Source organism: Lygodium microphyllum, chromosome 25, assembly GCF_053477565.2.
Source record: "Lygodium microphyllum isolate KBCC chromosome 25, Lygodium_microphyllum_v1.1.10, whole genome shotgun sequence".
Lineage (NCBI taxonomy): Eukaryota > Viridiplantae > Streptophyta > Polypodiopsida > Schizaeales > Lygodiaceae > Lygodium > Lygodium microphyllum.
This window is the reverse complement of record NC_141159.1, coordinates 65,753,381-65,766,220: the sequence shown is the minus strand read 5'-3', so window position 1 is coordinate 65,766,220 and position 12,840 is coordinate 65,753,381.

Genomic DNA, 12,840 nt, shown 5'->3' with positions numbered 1-12,840 from the left:
TTTGTATGCATCCTGGATGGTTATGTATTGAGCTTCTTACTCTATCAGTTATGCTTGTGCTTGGTCTCTTCTCTTACCCCGAGACCCATTACATGCATGACTTCTAGACCTATGAGATGTCTCTTGCCTGGCAGGTTATTGGTTTGACAGTTCTTGGTACTTCTTGCCCCTGGAAACTCACTATTGGATGTATCTTGCTACCTAGCAGTTGAAGTGACATATGTATCAATGATTGCTTCATTTTGGGACAATTTTACATACTGTTGTCATTCATTACAACAAGCTGAAATCTGCAGATTTTGAGCACTTCTATGAGGGTAATGCTTACTATTTGATGTTATCTTGGTCATATTTGGTGGACAGGTGCTTCTCTTGGTGAAATCCACCCTTTCAACCAGTTTTAGTAGTGGTTTTAGTGCATTTTCTGCTAATTACAGCAACATGAAATTTTGCCTTTTTGCTTTGATTTGGGACAGTATGGCTGGTCATCTAAGAGATATAGCTGTCTTTAACATTGCCAAGATGGATGGTACCAACTATGGGTATTGGAAGTCCCAAATATGACAGCTTTTGGTGTAGAAGTTGCAGATTAACCCCTTGCGTTTCAAGGGTGTCAAACTTGAGGATATGGATGATGATGTTTGGATGGAAGTTGATGAGCTATGCAAGTCTACCATTATTTTGTCACTCTTAGAAGAGGTCCATCATAATGTTGTTGAAGATGAAAATCAGAGTGCATGGGATTTATGGGAGAAGATTCAAGAGCTCTATGTGCAACAAAGTCCTACATCACAGGTTATTGGCTGAAGCAGTTATTGGACCTTCGCATGAAGGAGGGGACCTCCCTTTCATCTCATTTCAGTCAGTTTCATGCTATCATGAAGAGTCTGTTGTCACAGGGTATTGAGTTCAAAGACAACTTGCACCTGTTTTTTCTGCTTGGCACCTTGCCTGAATCATGGGATGTATTCAATACTGCCATATACACGAACAAGCTTGATGGGCTAAAAATCAAAGATGTTGAGAGTGCTTTATTGACTGAGGAAATCAACAGGAGAAACAATGATGCTTCCCGCTCTTCATATGCATTGACCGTTAGAGGTAGCAAAAATGGTAGGCATGATAATGATCATAAGGACAGGGACTCTCAGAAGTCCAGGTCCAAGTCACGTGGTCGCAATAAGTCCCGTGGACGGATGTCAGATCTTACGTGTCATTATTGTGGGAAAGTAGGACATATTAGGCCACAGTGCCATAAAATGCGCGATGATAAGCACAAGGAAAAGGAAAAATAAAAAGTGTAGGAAAAGTCTTCTGAGTGTAGTATTGTACCTGCAAAGTCCAGTGTGAAGATAGAAGAGGTTAATGTCATGCAGGCCACTGATTCAAATGATGATTACATACTTGCAGCTTCTGCACGTGATGCCTTACAGACTTGTGAGATACATTCTATGTATGCGCAGTGCTGGCTTTTGGATTCGGGTGCGTCCTTCCATGTGACACCCTGTAGAGATTGGTTTCATACCTATCGTACCATGTTTGGTTCTGTGCGTTTTGGTGATGACATGTCTCTTGACATTGTGGGCATTGGAGATGTTAAGCTACAGTTTCCTTCTGGTAGTTCTTTTGTTTTGCATGATGTACACTATGTACCTACGTTGACTCGCAGCCTTATGTCAGTTGGATAGCTTGATGATGCAGGGTATTTTGTGTCCTTTGGAGACTCTATATGGAATATTACTCGTGGCAGGCTTGTACTTGCAAGAGGTGCCAAGTCTGGTAGCCTCTATCTCTTACTTGTATTTAGAGCTACATTGGATCATGTTTTATTTGTGGGTTCTACTCCCATGTATCCCTTTGGCATGCTCGTTTGGGGCATATGCCTCTTAAAGGAATGAAAATGCTCCGTGCTTTACAATATCTTCCGCCTTTTGACTCTTCGCATTTTGATTCTTGTGATCATTGTTTGTATGGCAGGCAGATTAGAAATACGCATAAAAATTCCGGTAACAAACACATGGGTGAGCCCTTGGCTCTTGTGCACTCAGATGTATGTGGGCCCATGCCCTGCCAATCACTTGGTGGAGCAAAGTACTTTGTTACTTTCATAGATGATTACTTATGTAAGGTTTGGGCTTATCCCATAAAGAGAAAATCTGATGTTTTAGACACATTTCTGCATTGGATTGCATTGGCATAAAACTAGTATGGGAAAAGGCTCAAATGCCTAAGGTCAGATAATGGGGGTGAGCATGTATCACGTGCTTTTGAGAATTTTTGTGATAAGCGGGGTATTAAGCGTCAGTTGGTCACCCCTTATACCCCACCCTAGAATGGTATGGCTGAACGCATGAATAGGACCATTCAGGAAAGGGTCCGTAGTATGCTCGGCCAGGCTGGCTTACCGCAACACTTTTGGGCTAAGGTAGTTACTACTGCAGTGCATCTCATTAACCGGTCACCTAGCAATGGCATTGACTTTCAGGTTGCAGAGGAGGTATGGGCAGGCAAGCCCCCCTCTTATGATCATTTGCATGTCTTTGGATGTGAAGCATTTTGCCATGTGCCCAAGGACACATGCAATAAGCTGGATCCTAAAAGTGTCAAATGCATTTTCATTGGCTATGGAGATGCAAGAGAGATGGGTTACCGTCTATGGGATCCGCAGGCGCGGAAATTGATTTGCAGCCATGATGTCATCTTGCATGAGGACAAAACGCATATGCAGCTTGAGAAAGTGGTTGAGGTACGCAGTGGGCTAAGTGGCTGGTGGTAGGGTTGTTGGAGTTGGTGGTAGGGTTGTTCTTTGTTGGGGATTGCATTGATGGTTCTTGGCGGGCTTGCAGGATGATAAAGGATAAGAATTCAGAGTTGGATGGTGATGAAGAACGAACGACACTTTTGTTGGATTCTTCAATACTTGCAATTGAAAACCTCTCATAGGTGGTCTCTCCCTAGGGGTAGTGCTAATCTTCTCTATCGTGCACAAGACATAGTTCAATTAGTTTGGAAGATGGGTCGAACTCTAAGCAAACTCTAAGCAAGCTGAGAGTATTGTCCTGCACTTGAGGACCCAAACTTTGTATATATTTTGGTGCAAATATAATGTGAGTGCTCGTGCATACTTAGATATTACCTAGTTAGAAGACCGTGGGCTGGTTTCTCGTAACAATGTGTGGATGAAGCAAAGTTATCCATGTTGAGAAGAAGTACACGTGAATGTATATGAGACATCCTTTGCATTGTGACTGCACGACGTACCATAATTGAACACAGGGACACCGCACTTTCGATAACTGGGAGCTATTGGACTTGCTTGATGAGGACGGTGTACTTTTCATGGCCATTCATGCGGTGCTTACCACAATTGATTGCAATGGTATTAAGGCAGAGTGCAAGAGGGAATCATGTGAATGGGTCAGGGTGACAGGTCTAACCATAGGCGAGACAAGCTCCCTAGGTATGTCCTACCCTTGATGTGCCCTGAACAATTGTGGGTGATGCTAAAGGGCTAGGGGACTAGGGACGGAGCCAGCCGACCAAGGTCACTGGACGTGCCTAACTTGAGGACCCCTAGGTGTTGTGCTATGATCGTGGGTGCTTTGTATCTTTTTCTTCTTTTCTTTTCTTTTTTCTTTTTTCGTTTTCTTTTTCTTGTGCTTTTTTCTTTTTTTCTTCTTTTTTTTTTCTCTCTCTTTTTTTTTGGACTTGCCTGAGTACAACCATTGCAATATGTTGAGGCTATTAGCCTTTCAATGGGCTGGGAAATGTCAAGCTTCGAAGGCTCAGGAAATGGATATTACAATGATGATTGTGCCCTAGCCTCGTTGTTAGAGAAGCAGTCGTTGAGATGGGGAGATACACTTGAGATATTGCAACCCTCTTTGGAATGTGCGATGTTGGTACAATTGGGGTAACAGCTGCCATGAGTGCTCGGCGTAGAGTGTAACCCAAAAAGAGGAAGTGGTTAAGATCACGCTTTGGGCCATGCAACGTGGACACTTGCACGGGTGATCTTTGCTTTCGGCAGCGTGGCTTTGTTGCGGCTCTTTGTGGGGTCGGTGGACTTGCGGTGACTTGGGCATTGAACACTTTCACACAAAGACATGTGTCATCCTACATTCACTTGTTACTTCATGAGAGTACATGCATGGCATATGCCGTAACTAGAATAAACCAGTGCAATGCAAGGAGACATCACTTATCTGAATTCCATGGTGTTGGCTTGGATACTTATCACCTGCGCTTGATTAGCTTTTTCTTTTGCTAAAGACGTGAAATATATTAAACGCAAATATGAAAAGTTTGTACAATCGGGGAACATGTCAGCACTTAACCATTTAAATACAAAAAGTCATGGCCATGTAGCATTTGATAAGCCTTTTATACAACATGGGGCTACTCTATTTGTACGAGGCGGAGTGAGTCTGGGTGGTCAGGTGACTGAGGCTGTGCTGGTGAGGGGCTCCTTTGAGGCTGGCTGGGGAAAATGTCGGCTGGGACAGACTCAGATGGGACTCGGATGGTGTAGTCCCTGGCCGCAATTGTCTCCAAAATGCTTTTAAACAATGCGTCGAATTTCTGCTTGTCTTGAGCTGCCCTCTCCTCTTTTGAGCACCTGGTGCCTGAGCGTCTAGTGGGAGCCTGCACGATCGGTGTTGCCATAACCCATGTGCTTCTTTGAGCTTCTATTCCCCTGGCCTGGGGATTTTTTGACCTACATCCGAGACAGTGTTGCTTGGAGCCTTGTTTCTTTGCATACCTTTTAAGGGTAGGTACGTAGCGTTTCGGCGGAGGAGCTTGTGCTACATGCTCCCTTTGACGGCGGATAGTGTCCTTGCAAGCCAATTGCACTAGGTACTCCATGTCGGTTACCGTAGGGGGACATGCAGAATGCGAACCAAGGATTAGGCCTTGAGGTAGGATAAAACTATTCGCATGGAAGGGATTATACAGTGGGTTGTGTTTGTTGTAGAGGGATGGCCCCCATGATGATGTTCATTTGGCCTCCAGCCATTAACAGATCTTGGATCATGCTAAGTTGCATGGACTGGTTGTCATGGAGTGGGGTAGGGCTCATCCTCGGAAGGATAGACTTGAAAGGGGAAAAGGTGTGTAGAAAGGAACGGTTCCCTATCTACACCATCAGAGATGTTGGTCAGGGCTTTCTATGGTGGTAATGAGGGTTGCATGCCCTCCACCTGGAGGCGGGAATGGTCACACAACTTCTAAATGTGTGGTGAGAGGAGGACCTGAGGAGCTTAGCCTATTGAACCCAACTCTTCTCCCTGTGCTTGACTATCATTGCTTGTGTGTGTTGATATTGTCTATACAGGGTCACAAAATTCATTGTTTATTTATGTACATATTTACGAACCCATGTCACTTCACGAGGATAAAAGCCAATTGTAGAACTCCAGATTGTACTGGAGTGTGGCACACGCATCTAGTACTCGTGGCAGCTTACTCAATACCGATAGATATTTTGCAACATCAAGTAGCATGGAACCTTGTCCGAGTCTGCTGGCAACATGTAACTCCTCCTCAGTGAGAACCTTATTAAATAGAGAGTTCTCTTGGCTAGTTTCAGCAAAGTCCGTACCCCGAATGGCAGTCAGCACTTGAAAGGAAGTTGGTGCCACATAGGTTGGGTCTCTTTGAGACCGCCATTTGACCAATCGCTCCTCTGAGACTATCATGATCTCGGCTCCTAATTTGACCATTACAATGCAATTTTCACACCAACGTTGTTCAAATTGACTTCGATCCTCTGATTGTCACTTTAGTTGCTCTATCTCTAAGAGATTTGGTTGGTAGAGCACATCATTGAATGTTACAGTTAAGCGTAGTTCGTTAGCTTCCTTGTCAGAGATGAGTCGCATGCATTCATGCAGGAACCTGTTACAGTGCTCGTCAAGATGTTATTGCTCTTCCCAGGATAAGGGAAATGGCAAGTATTCTCCAAGCTGCTCTTTAGGGAATGTGCCCATGTCTACCAGGACATAGACACGTGTGAACACTTTGAGCTTAGCATCCAACTCAGTTAAGTATTTTGCGACACTTCTATGTTCAACGAGGGCTTGCTCGGTTGCTATCTCATGCAAGGTTCTAGGAGTTTGCCTAGGCTTTAGCATAGTTGGGGGCTCAGGCCTAGACAAGCAAGATTGGTCAATGCTAGGATTTCTTATGCTCTTGGGGTTTCCATGTTTCTCCTGAGGCTTTATTATTGCGTCATGGTTCTTCTTGGACATGACTGGTATAAATTTGTCACCCTGTTGTGACAGCGTTGTATCCACTCTTGATTGGTCAATGCAATTTCTATTGTCGGTGGATTGAGTGTTGCAAGCAACCGTTGATGGTAACGACTACTTTGATTTTTCAGAGCACACGGATGTGTCTGAGGTTTCACCGCTATTAGGAGAGGCATCGATGGGGTCATTGGTGGATGGGCTCGATGCTTTATTCCTCAGCTCTCCACCACTCTTGGTGTCAATGTTCTTGGGGTCCACAACCACCTGTAACTGCTATTGTTTTCGATGTTTTTCTCCTCTTTTTCTTGGTTAGTGAAGGTGCATCTCTCAACGACTCAAGACCCTAGACTAGGTCAACAGTTGATGTGCTTGGTTGGGCCTCAGCATTCTCTTTCTCTAGTGTGTCCTTATGGGACATAGCCGTGGCCTACTGAATAGCCTCGCTAGGTTGTGAGGGTACAACTGCCTCCCTTTTGGAGAGTCTAGCTCTTCCCTTCTGTTTAACTCCTCCAACCTAGACTTTAGGTGCTTTCGAAGTGCTAGAGTTGTCAATGAAGTTGGTTGCGATATCTCCTCCACATATAAACTACTAAGGACATGTTCCGCAAGGGGCATTGTCACATCCAAGGGCTGTGACTGTTGTGATCCCTGATTGGAAGTAGTAGCAGCTAGTTTAGTGGACTTGCTATTATTGGTGGATTGTGGTGTCAAGTCCTTAGGTCAATTGGAAGTGGTCGTGTCTTTTGTTGCCCTTAGAGCATTTACTTGCATAGATCGAGTATCAATTGAGCTAGCCACAGTGGATTGCACAAGCATATCCTTAGGTTGAGAGCTAAGGGTGGTGTCATGTCCTGCCTCTTGGACATTTGGAAGCTCTGATGTAGGTAGATTTTGGGATTGAGTAGCCGCACTTGACGATTGTTGTGCTTCATGTGTCCGTTTAGGGGAAGAGGGTGTAGGAGACTTGGGACTCCTAAGTGGCTTTGACACTGGCTAGGAGATTTGCTTGTGGCTGTTAGATGATTTGGCTATTTGCTTTGTTGAGTATTTAACCTTGCCATGAGCAATGTTGTGCATATGATGCATGCTATCCTCTTGGGGAATCAAAGGCTCCTTGGGCACTAGTGGCTTTTTTGTATCCTCAACGATTACATCTGATATCTGCTTATCAAGCATGCTTGGTTGAGGATCTACCCTCCGATTGGTCCTATTTGGTTTCTTGATTTTGACCATGAGAGGCTCGGTCACTCCACTATTGTTGACTCGAGACTTGGTTTTTCGTTTAGATCTCCTCCTATGCTTCTTTGCTCTTGATACGATTTGGCTTTCAATCGACAAGGGAGGTTTAGTAAGAGGTTTTGGTACCCAAATCCATCGGTTACATGCATAATATCCTTGAGCACGTAGCAATGCTTTGAATATCCATTGTGGCATTGTGCTGACCCTCCATCAATGCCTTCGTTTATAAGGCTTGGGCTTCTTCTGGGGTCTTCTACGATATTTGTAAGTCCAAAGCCCTTCCTTGGCATTGTCTCTTGACCTTCTTGTTTCAGGCATGGCCTCACTCACTGGTTCTCGTTGTTCGACCTGTGCTCATATCAACTCTTTCAAAAAGTCCTTGCTCTCGTTAGCAGGCTTGACTGTTAGGTCAGCACCCTCCTTGCCTTTTCCTCGAGGTTTGATGAGGTCACCCTTGCTAAAGGTTGTGACTATCCTCACACCTGGTAGTGTCAGGTATATCCTCTGTGCTACATAGTCGGCCTCACACTTGGTTGCCCTTTTGAAGGGTCTTCCTAGGAGGGTTTCCTTCCCGTAATTAGCACTATTTGGAGGAACATGAAATAGGATAGGCAAGCTTTCAGTTTCAATTGTCGCAAGGATTTTGCACTTCCCTATGAGTGCTTGTGGTTGTCCCCCGTAAGGGCTAAGAGTTGCATTAGTCGGTGTGAGCTCTGGTTGGCCTAGTAGGGTCCATGATTCATAGGTCAAGATATTAAAATTTGCTCCTTCATCAATCAGAGCATCGATAGTATGCTCTCTTTTCGTGGTGAGTTTGACTCTAAGATAAGCAGGTGGTCCTATGTCTTCTTCTTCCAGGTCTTGGCTTGTAAATTTAAGCCTTTTGACAAATGCCCTTGAGTTCCCAACTGCACGACTAGATGTGGATTCTCCACTGATGTCTTGGATCATCAGTGCAATGTTATTCAAGGAGCATCTATCATTAGGACTGTCATATTTAGTCATTCTCGCTGTTGTAGCTTGATGTTGTTGCTTTCTGCTTTGACTAGATGCAGTCCGAATGCAACACGTATGTGTTTTTGCAACGTGGCCTTTTTGCCCTTGTTGGCTAGATTGGCCCATTGATGTTCTAGGGTCTCTGTTCCTCTCTGTTCAGGTATGGGATTTTGGTTGCTCTTTTGTGAGTGAGAATCCATGCTCATGTAGAGCCATCACTACACTAGGGTCCAATTTAGAGGACCTGTCATGGCGTGCGTTTTCTCTCCAACCTACTTGGGGGAGGTGTAGAGGGGGCAGAGCCCCTTCTGTAGGGGTCCAGGTGGGCAGTCCCCCCCGGCCCATAGGGCCATTATGGTAAATGCCATACGTCAATTGAAAGACCGTTTATAGCCAAATTTTGAACTACTTGCTCTAAATTTCAGTCCAGTGATTGATCCATGATATGGTTTCGGCTCTATATGGTCTCTCGGTCAGTTTCAGGTCTACTACCTCCGCCTAGCCGCCCGTGTATTCCTACACTGATACTTACCACCCCTGCACACTGCAGGTGGCGGTCGCCCGTCACCATCACTTTATTCTTTATTCTTTTAGTGACAGTTTGAATAAAGGAAGGCCCGGTCACACATTGTGACTGTTGGAGTTCCCATTTCTTGTCTCTCTCTTTCTTGCTCTTGCTCTCCCGGCATAGCTCTCGGTGCAAGCTTCGATCCTTCTCTCCTTTCAAGATGTTTGGGCTTGAATCAACTTGCATTTGAGAATTTTGTGGAGGAATTTGCATTTGGTTAAAATTTGAAAAAATCAAAATTTGGCCCAACAAGTTTGAGTTGCAGGGGCCGAATCCCCGATTCGGCCCGTCCGAGGGCCGAGTAGAAAGGGCCGAATGTCAAATTCGGCCAGTCCGAGTTTGGTTATCCGAGGGCCGAGTGGCCAAGTGGGCCAAGGGCCAAGTCAGGTGGTCCGAGTGGTAGTGGGCTGAGGGCCTATTCTGGGACTCGGCCAAGGTGGTCCGATTTTGAGAATCGGACGAGTTGGTCCGATTGTGAAAATCAGACATGTGGTCCGATTTTGAGATTGGGTCCGATTCTCGCAGTGGTTCGATTCTGGGAATCGGATCGGACAGGGTGGTCCGACTCTAGTAGTCAGATGACTCTGGTCCGACTCTCGCCAAAATTGAATGGTCCGATTCTGGGACTCGGACGGACTGGTTCGACGGCCTACGAGTTGCGCCGATGTCTCAAAGTGAACGCCTACTCCACGGAATCATCCCGTGCCTTCCAAATAGGTGCAAAACAATACAAGGAACTGCCAGGCATACCTAGAATCACTGTGGCGCTCGAATTGATCAGCACTTCAGAGGTCTCCCCGCAGCTCTCTCTCTCTCTCTCTCTCTCCTTGGCTCTCCAGCTCACTCTCTTCTCGCAAGGCAGAATGAAAAATGTGGTCTTTCTTGGTTCCCTAGGCTCTTATTGCCCCATCCCAGCCTGCTGCAACCTCAGAAGTTAATCCCTCACACTGTTCCAACCAGAAATCTGATCATGTGCCCCTATTTCCCTGTTTCCAGCAGCAAGTAGAACCCTTCTATTTTCCTACTTTTTCCTATTCTAATCTCAACCTAATGCAACAGAAATCAAAAATAGATATGGAGATGGATGGTCCTACTCTAATATTCAACAACAAATCAAAATACTTACTTGCTCCAAGGATTAAATCCTCCTAAATCTCTTAACTATCTCGAGCACCGGTTCAGGCTGCAAACCTTACTTCTATGCTCGATTCGATGCGCGCGATGCTCAAGGCTTGATTCTGTTAGTCCCGGCAATAGAACCAAAATGGAGGGGAGCTATAGAGCTCTACCTCGAGACCTACGGACCGCTTATTGATCAAGCGTTTCAAGCCGAGCGGCCATGGCTACCTCTCACATAGCCAATGCGCAATGCCTACCTTACGGGTGTAGTGAGCTTACCTTGATGCTCGATCGAGCTCCCTCCTCTCTCTTGCACTCCGGTAGCTCCACGATCCAAGTGCAAGCTTCAAGCAAGCTCCATCCTCAAGCTCCACGCTCCAAGCTCCATAGCCGCAAGCAAGAGAAGAGAAGAGAAGAGAAGAGAAGAGAAGAAGAGAGGAGAAGATGGAGAGCTTCTCCTCCCCGGTCCTTCACCCTCACACACTCACTCCCTCACACTCTCACACTCCCTCTCTCAAGCACAAGCTCAAGCAAGCAAGAAGAAGAAGAAGAAGAAGAGGAGAGCCGCTTTTGGCCACACACAAGAATGAGCTTCTCATTCACTTTTCAACTTTATATACAAAACCCTAAATCCCTTTTTAGGCGGTCATCCCTTTATCCCCTTTTTTACATGGCCGGCTGTGGTCTAGGCCCTTTTCCCCATTGTCCTTCTATCTTCCTAGCTTTCTTTCCACTGCCCGTACACATTTACAAATTGCACGGGTGAGAGCCCGACGCTCCTTAAATTAAATCACGATGCGCTTGCGCTCTTTTACAAAAGTATTGACTTGCGCTTTTCCTTGTGCACCTTTTTCCCTTATTTAGGACTTTTCTGCGCTTCTTGTGTTTCCAGATTTTTCTTAGTGTGCCTTAATCTTCTATTCCACTTTGCCTTGGCCTTTGTCTTCTGCATTAGCTTTTCCAGATTTTCCACCTTGTTCGTCTGATGGTTAACAGTTTTAACAGATGTCAATATGACTTTTTTACATGGGGACTTGTATGATGAGATTACATGGAGCAGCCTAAGGGCTTTGCAGACCCTGGTAGGGAACACCTAGTGTGCAAGCTAAAGAAGAGTCTATATGGCTTGAAGTAGGTACTTAGGGAATGGTATCATAAGTTTGATCCATTCATGTAGTCATCAGGGCTACAACCGTAGTGCTATGGATCCGTGCTTGTACACGAAGAAAGCCCGTGATGGTTCTTTACTGATTTTGGTACTCTATGTGGATGACATGCTTTTAGTAGGGATAGCTCATGAGGAGCTAGATGCTCTTAAGGCTCAGCTCAAGAAGAGATTTGAGATGAAAGATCTGGGACAGGTCTCTCATATACTTGGTATGTGCATTACGCGCGATCGATCTCAGGGACTACACTATCTGTCATAGAGGGAGTACATTCATAAAATCCTTGAGCGCTTCTGCATGCAGGATGTTAAGCCTATTGGCTGTCCATTACCTTCTCATGTGCAGGTTTCATAGGCCGATTGTCCAAAGAAAGATGAGCACAAGGCCGAGATGGCCAAGATTCCCTATGCATTAGCCGTGGGTAGTCTTATGTATGCCATGATAGCCACCAATCCAGATATTGCTTTTGCAGTTAGGGTTGTGGCATGTTATATGGCTACACTTGGCAAGAAACATTGGGATGCCGTGAAGGGTATCATGAGGTACTGAAAGGCACAACAGATATGTGTCTTTGTTATGGCAGCCAGGATACAGGAGTCGTGGGATACACTGACTCTGATTATGCAGGACATGCAGATAGTAGGAAGTCCACTTCTGGCTATGTGTTCACTTATGCTAGAGGGGCTATCTCTTGAATGTCTAGGGCGCAGAAGTGTATGGTCCTTTCTACTACGGAGGCCGAGTATATTGCAGTCATAGAGGCTTGTAAAGAGGCTATCTGGTTAGGCTGTTTGATTGCAGACTTTGGTATGACAAATGCTATGCCTACACTGCACTCAGATTCTATGAGTGCCATTTAGTTGGCCAAGAATCTGTGTTTCGTCTTCCATGCGAAGACGAAACATATTGAGGTGAGGTATCACTTCATTCACGAGGTCGTTGAGGATAGGTATGTTGATCTTGTCAAGATTTCGACTTAGCAGCATCCTGCAGACTTGCTCACAAAGATCCTCACTACTGAGCGCTTTGCCTTCCTCAAGAGATTGATGGGCATTGGATGAGATGACGTCTTTTTCCTCATCTTGTTGTATATGTGCACATGTTGTACTGTCTTTTCTTTTTTCTCTCTCATTGGGGCAGATTTGCCTTTAAGTGGGAGGTTGTTGGGGGTAAAGGTGCCTCCGCCTAGCCGCCCATGTATTACTACAATGATAGTACCTGCCACTGCCCATTGCAGGTGGCGGGCGCCTGTCACAGTCACTTATTCTTTATTCTTTTAGTGACAGCTTAGATAAAGGAAGTCCCGGCCACACATTGTGGTTGTTGGAGTTCCCACTTTTGAGTCTCTCACTCTCTTGGCTCTTGCTCTCCATCCGCCATAGCTCTCACCGCTAAGCTTCTTTCTCCTAGGTTCCACTTCCCTTTCACTAGCACCGAGTTACCTCGTGCTACTAGCCTCTTAAAACTTAATTAAAAGATCATTCTATATGACGTGCACAAC